Here is a 5,460-nt window from a genome sequence, read left to right as displayed (position 1 = left end):
TGTTCCAACAAAGGTACAATATATACGACAAATCAATATTTGCTTGTAGGGAGTTGAAGGAAGCAGGTTCAGATTCAGACAGAACAAAACCTAACCTGGTTTGAAAATATGTTCCATATAATACCTGTGTTTAAAAGCATTCTCCTGTGAAAAACACCGTAGGCCAGATATCAGCAGAATCAATAATTCCTGCATCTTTTATCTGAATGTTTATAAATTTTAAGATTCTTCGAAGTGTTATCAATCTAATGAACATTTATTTAAAAATGCAATTAAGAAAAAAGAAAAAGAAAGCATGTTTGCATCATCACTAGGTCAGGAAACACATTTTGTTAGAACGTCAATTTTCATACCATAAGCTGGTGTTCTGATTAAAAACAAGTAAAAGCCTTGCAAGTATGAACATATAAAAGCCCTGGGTCATGTTTGTACAAGGTTCTGTTCTCATGAACAGGTACACATAATATTATTGACATCTCACTAATTTATTAAATGGTACTTAAAAATTAATAATTTCTTGTTTCTTGTAATTACTATAATGAGATTATTTGGAAATGTTAAGCTTTTTAGAACTGTGCAATGCAAGTTTTTGTATCATGTTCAGACTCTCCCTCTTTAAAATTCCATGTGATATGTGTGCTCTAACTGCAGACCACCTCCACTTAAAATCCACTTTGAAACACTCTATAAATATAGCATAGCAAAGAATATTTGTTATCTGACCTTTGACATTGAACCACCTTGGAATGAATGTAGCTATAAATCTTTTTGGCATATTTCTCTCTGCTCAAGAGCTGTTGAAGCACCATCATTTCTCTCATCAAGGTTTGATATCTCAGCATAACTTCAAAAACCAATTAATATTTGCCATCTTTGTTCTGCAACTTGAGTTCAACTTACAGAATGGGATGAAAGCTCACATGGCTAATATTTCTACTAGTTCTTTGCATAAAAGAAACTTACACATCATGCCTCAAAGTCATGGAAACTGTATCAAGTTTTACATTTAAGTATTGTACTGCCGGATCTGGTCAAGATTTATGAACTGTAAGAGTATTCTTAAGTTGGGTCAATCAAAGAAATGTTTGCCGAGCACCTCTCCTCTGGGTCAGCCCTGAACTGATTAGAAATGGGGGACAACCGTGGACGATACCTTCAGGGAGCACAGATCCGATGGAAGATGCCAAGGTGAGCAGTGCGGATTCAGGGTGAGAGTAGCTCTTTACAGAGGTGTGTACCAAGTGCTCCCAGGCTGTATTTGGAGAGTATCACCCAGGAGGGCATGTTTGAGCTGGTCTTAAAAGATGAAGGACTCCAGGCAGCCATACAAGAAAAGGCACTCGAGGTAGGGAGAAGTATGCACAAAGCACCTGGAGCGCGGGGGAAGGTGGTATGTTCGGGACTAGACTGCAGTGCTGCGAGGCTGGTGCACTGGGTTTGCGGGACAATTTCAGGAGATGAAATGCAGGAAGCAGCCTGAGGTTGGAGGGGCTGAGTCTCCTTTATCTTTGTGCCTTTAGAACAAGGGCTGGAAAACACTAGGCTCTCAGAAAACGTGTGGAATGTGGAGAGCATTATACCTTACATACCAAAGACTCCTAGTCTTCCCTAGAACCTGGTAGGTACAGTAAATATTTATAAGTGAATAATTATTTATGAATAATAAGAAAATATCACGTGTCCAACCTCAGGAGGTAGAGTTACACGCTTTCAGATACAGCTTCTAAGGTGACAAAGACTATCCTGAAAAGGTAGTTTTTTACCCTGATGTCACAGGTTTTAAAAATTTGTTATAGTTTTTATGTGTAGCTCCTAAAACTGACATCAACGTCTGGACTTGTGTAATCAACATCTTTTTGGATGCACTAAACCCACATATAAACCCAAAGTTTATGCCTATTTCTTTTCTTTCATGGACTACAAATATCTATACCATTTATTTTTCTTTCGAAGGGCACAGAAACTTGAAAGTTTTCCTTGGAAATGGATCCTAAGCACTTGTTTTAAATAGTTCTAATTTGGTAAAAACACAAACATAAACAATGAAATTGGTGATTTTCTAATTATTGAGTGCATTTTCTCAGAGACTGCCATTAAGGACAGATTTTGTCTTTTAGGCCCCCAAGTATCATTTGTATGTATTTTAAAAAAAAAAAAAAAAAACTGTGTGTCCTGAACCAAAGTCAGTTAATCTCTGAAACCTTTCTTCCCCCTAATCATTGTGAATGAGCATCTTCTCAATATTCAAGCGATGGTGACTCTTGTTTCTGCCTGCTAAAGATGTATCTCAACTTTGCAGATTTTTTTTTTTTGGCTGTACAATGGAACTTGGATACATTGTAAATTAACTTTCTCTAGGAATCAAAGGTAATCATCATTTCTCTTTATGATCTACATGCCTATTCTCATTATTTCTTTCTTTTCAAGTTGAAGATTAGTTTTGAATTCCCTTTATATCTCTGCCCTCTTTCAGAGTAACCTCTGTGGACCTCAGCTTGCCCAAGGAGGACTGAGGAGACATCTCCAATGCTCGTTCTGCCTGAGCTGACCCAAACACTTAGAAGAATATGACATGAATCAGTAACCATATTTCCTGTGAGTGTTGGTCCATGTATTAGTTCTGACTTTGCATGTGCAATCCTTTTCTCTGGCCAAGAACAAGGAAAACTGGCCTGGGATTCATTCCTCCCTCGGCTCTGATATTGGGGTAGCATAGCTTTAGCACCTTATGGATCTGCATGTCCTATCCTCTCCAATCCTCAGTTTCCTCTTGTGGAAGATGGAAACAAGCTTATCTTGATGGGATGCCACGGCTATGGCATAGAATTCTGTAGATGAAAGCCCTCCTTTGTAAGGTCCATGCATAAGGTAACCTTGTTGGTCTCTGCTCATCTCTCTTTTTGTTAATTGGCTTTTCCTTCTCCTTTTTGTTGCGGTTACATTTTTTTGTCCATTATAAACTATCAGGGTTAGAAGGCATGATATCTAGAATGCCAGTGAAGTCAGGCAGACTTTTCTCTAGGTATAATAAGTTGCATTTTCGAGATGGGTCACTGTGGTCTTTTGATGGGTCATGGATAGTCTTTTGCCTTGGTGCAGTTGACAGAGAAAGCTGTCAGTCACTCAGCAAGGCTGCTGTGGGACAGGTGGGCTCACACCACCTGCCATATGAACCACTCCACGTGATTAACTTTGACAGGCAACTCCAGGCCGGCTGGCAAGCTGAAGAGCATTTTAAGTACAAATAATAGTTATGGGGTATGTCTCGAAAGATAGAATAATCACTGAGTGGAACAGAATCCCTTAATCTTGGCTTGTGAAAACACATTTGGTTTCTTTCTGAGGCCAGGATACTACCACAAAATCAATTAACAAAAACTCTCTGAGATCTTCCTTGATACATGCGTAATACATACCAACCTTCAAAGTATCAAATATGGACCTGCCCTGGGGGGCCAGGCTCATTCATCTAAATCTTCAAAGGGCCCATCAGGGTCCTTTGCAGCAATTATAATATAAATTATGATGATGGTAATAATTGCACCCAGTATCTCTATTGCTGCAGTTTACTAAGTACTCCACCACCCACTGAGGCAGGTCTTACTGCCCCACTTTACAGATGAGGAAACAGAGGCTTGGAGTGTGAAGTCACTTCCCAGTGATGCACACCAATGAGTGGCATAGGACACGCTTGTTACTTGGCCTTGTGGCCAGGGCCTCTCTAACGAGCTTCTCTGAAATGGAACGGAATAAGGACAAAAAGTTTGTCTACATCATGTATCTAATCTGCACTTGTTGCTCTCCTCAGTTGATTCTAGAAGGCCTTAACTTCCTAACGATTAGATAGGCCCTCCAGCATTTCCAGGGGGGGAAACATAATCTGACTTCGGGGTCATTGTGGAATGATACGTACCCTCCTTTTTTTCTTTATGGTATTGCAAATGATAAGACCACTTAGTGTAATTTTACTTCCTCTTCGATTCTTTTGCCGGTCTGAAGAATTAAAGACTATATATAGTTCCCATTTCAAAGAGCATGGTGTTTAATTCTCAGCAATTGACTGAAATCGAATCCGTGGACAAGTATACGTGGTATGTACTTGTCATTCTGAACTGAGTGCAGCCTGCTCAGAGTTAAGATCACGAGTTTTCATATACTGCTGGTTATAAGCAGACTCCACCTCTGCTAAGGTGACTGAGTTTGGCGTGGGAACATAAGCAACGGCCATTACGCTCAGAAGAGGCTACGCTGGCATAAAAAGCAGCAGTTCCCTGGCACTGAATGTGCAAAGCTCTTTCCCACCACAGCTTCATCACCAAAGAAACTGACCACCAGGGTCATTACCGTCAGTGTTAGCTGAAAATTTGATTAAGCTGCCCTCCTAGGGTTAGCATTAAAAATGCCAGATTCTTGTTCTAGGGACTTAATTCCTCTTTCCCCCACTTTTGTCATGTTTGCAAATTTCATTTGCATTTAATTTCTTGTGGTTTGCCAAAGTGCAGACTGAGACTCAAGCTGTTGTTTTTATTCAGGTGAAAAGTACAACTGCAACTGACCATCTGCGCTGGCACGTAGTCAAGCGATTGTCCCAGGCAAGTATCTTTCTGCACCCTCCTAAGTATCCTGAGGCTTGGCTCCCCAGACCACAAAAGAGTTTAACGAATGAGAGAGACTTTATCCAGTCTGTATGAGCTTCGTCAGGGCAGTCCTCATCACATATCTGCAAAGTCTTCCTAATATTCCAAAATAATTGGAGAAATGACACAAAGATGCCAGGGCTCTTTAGAATCTTACCTAGGAGCTTCCTTTAGGAAAGACATTGTGCCACCAAATCAGGGAGAGACCCCTACTGTGATCTATTGACATCTACTGTGTCATAACACCCGAGAAATCCAGTCTCTTCCTGGGTACTGGATTCTCAGTCTGTTCTGGGCCAAGTCAGCAGGAAGGGTGGTGTTAATGTGGGTTCCTGACCCATTCTGTTTATGGGAAAAGAAAATGAAATAAGAGATCAGCATGTGAAATTTTATCCTTTCTGCCAAGCAGGAAAATGCTAACTCTTTTGAAAACATTATCTCTTTCTGCCTCAGTTTTCTCATCTATAAAATATAACCCCATATGGCAGTTGTGAGAATGAAATGAAGGTAAAGCACTTAGAGCGGAGTTTGTCACTCAAATGTTAACCATCAGTGTTATTATGTCGCCTTAAGTTGACTGGATTTTCTTTCTGTTTCCTCTAGGAAAGAATTTGGGAGATTCCCATCTGATCCTCTTCTATTTGATCTCTTGTACCCATTCTCTTCCTGTACCACACACAATAAAGTTTGAGAGTGTCAAGCAATCCATCTGCATCTGATTTTTGTCTTTAAAAAACCTGCAGGATTTCCAGATTGAAATGTCAATACCCCTCCTGTCTTGTCTTCAACCTATTTAGTATTGATTATTTTTGGAACAATAGAG

General features: G+C 40.0%; 1 long non-coding RNA gene across 2 annotated transcripts; it reads left to right on the top strand.

The window, feature by feature from the left end:
• The first annotated feature begins 555 nt into the window (after nt 1-555).
• On the top strand, nt 556-4,597 carry LOC123623023. 2 transcript variants are annotated; one of them, XR_006729735.1, is made up of 4 exons: nt 556-1,618; nt 2,300-2,367; nt 2,474-2,595; nt 4,533-4,597. It is a non-coding gene; the product is annotated as an uncharacterized LOC123623023 (long non-coding RNA). The 2 variants fall into 2 exon arrangements; XR_006729734.1 differs by having other exon boundaries at nt 556-2,367.
• The last annotated feature ends 863 nt before the right edge of the window (nt 4,598-5,460 follow it).

The sequence above is a fragment of the Lemur catta genome, chromosome 18 (genome assembly GCF_020740605.2).
Source record: "Lemur catta isolate mLemCat1 chromosome 18, mLemCat1.pri, whole genome shotgun sequence".
NCBI classification, from domain to species: domain Eukaryota; kingdom Metazoa; phylum Chordata; class Mammalia; order Primates; family Lemuridae; genus Lemur; species Lemur catta.
Note: the sequence above shows the minus strand (reverse complement) of the source record. Positions and strands in the feature narration are given on the sequence as shown.